We start from the raw sequence: 1,136 nt of genomic DNA on the forward strand, positions 1-1,136 counted from the left end.
GAAGACTCCTGTGAACAATATGTCAAAAATTAGCGCAAATCTCTGCCTGGGAATTATTACGAAAAAGCCTTCGTAAAACAGACTCAAGATACCAATTATCTGTAGGGAAGAGGACGACATTCCCTCAGTATAAGAACAGGTGTTTATGCAATCACATGGGCATCGTATGCTTTAATCTTTTATCCAAAGGCACCAATATGTAACATATTTCTCAGTTATATGTAGTGGATTCAGGAGCAATATGTAGCATGTTCCCGGGAATGTGTATTGCCAGTTTTATACGGAATAGTTTTGGTTTCCAGTGGTTTTCTGTCATTTCTGACGGGCTTTTACGCTAGTAATTAATTGTTTTTGCAACAAAACGAAGTATTCAAGTTTCTATTTGCATATGCATACATAATTACTCTGAATTCCACATGTCATTGTGAAAGAGATTTTAGAAACTATACAGAGCATCGAGTAAAAAAAGGTTATTTCATATAAATATAGATAAAAATATTTTTGAAAATGAGATCAAGTTACTTGTTAAATAAATATGTCCAAAATTATGCTGTTCAAGTTTAAATAAAAGGGTAATTATTCCTATGTCAGTTTCTAACTGAATGAAAATGCTTAATAATAATAAATATTGAAAAATATGGTACTCAACAAATGTACAATTTAACATTGTCGTATTCAAATAAGATGCATTTTAAATTGGTGGAGACAAGGAAATATATATTTAGTTTACACATAAAGTCCTGAAGAATTTTATAGGATGTAATGTTGTTTTACTCGAGAGACTTTATAAACTTAATGTGATTTATTAATTTACTTTTTCTATTCGAAGATAACAGTACTTGTGCAAGACAATAAACTCACTAGATGGCGTTAAATGACCAGAGCTTTTGATTGGTGGTAGAAGAAAAGAGGAGGATTTTTACAATTAATCTGTCGTTATGGTTTAACTGATCTATTCTATAACACCTTATAGAATAAAAACAACGAAGTTTTAAACTTGTTAAATTTATTTCTATAATCACTGTCGATGTTGTAGTTGTACTATTTGGTTATGTTAAAACTGGAGTGAGAATCCTAAATACAAATTGTATTAAATAATAACAATTTATGGCTTCCTGTTCTAAAGTGAAGCCCCC

The sequence above is a fragment of the Limulus polyphemus genome, unplaced genomic scaffold (assembly GCF_000517525.1).
Source record: "Limulus polyphemus unplaced genomic scaffold, Limulus_polyphemus-2.1.2 Scaffold629, whole genome shotgun sequence".
Classification (NCBI taxonomy): Eukaryota; Metazoa; Arthropoda; class Merostomata; order Xiphosura; family Limulidae; genus Limulus; species Limulus polyphemus.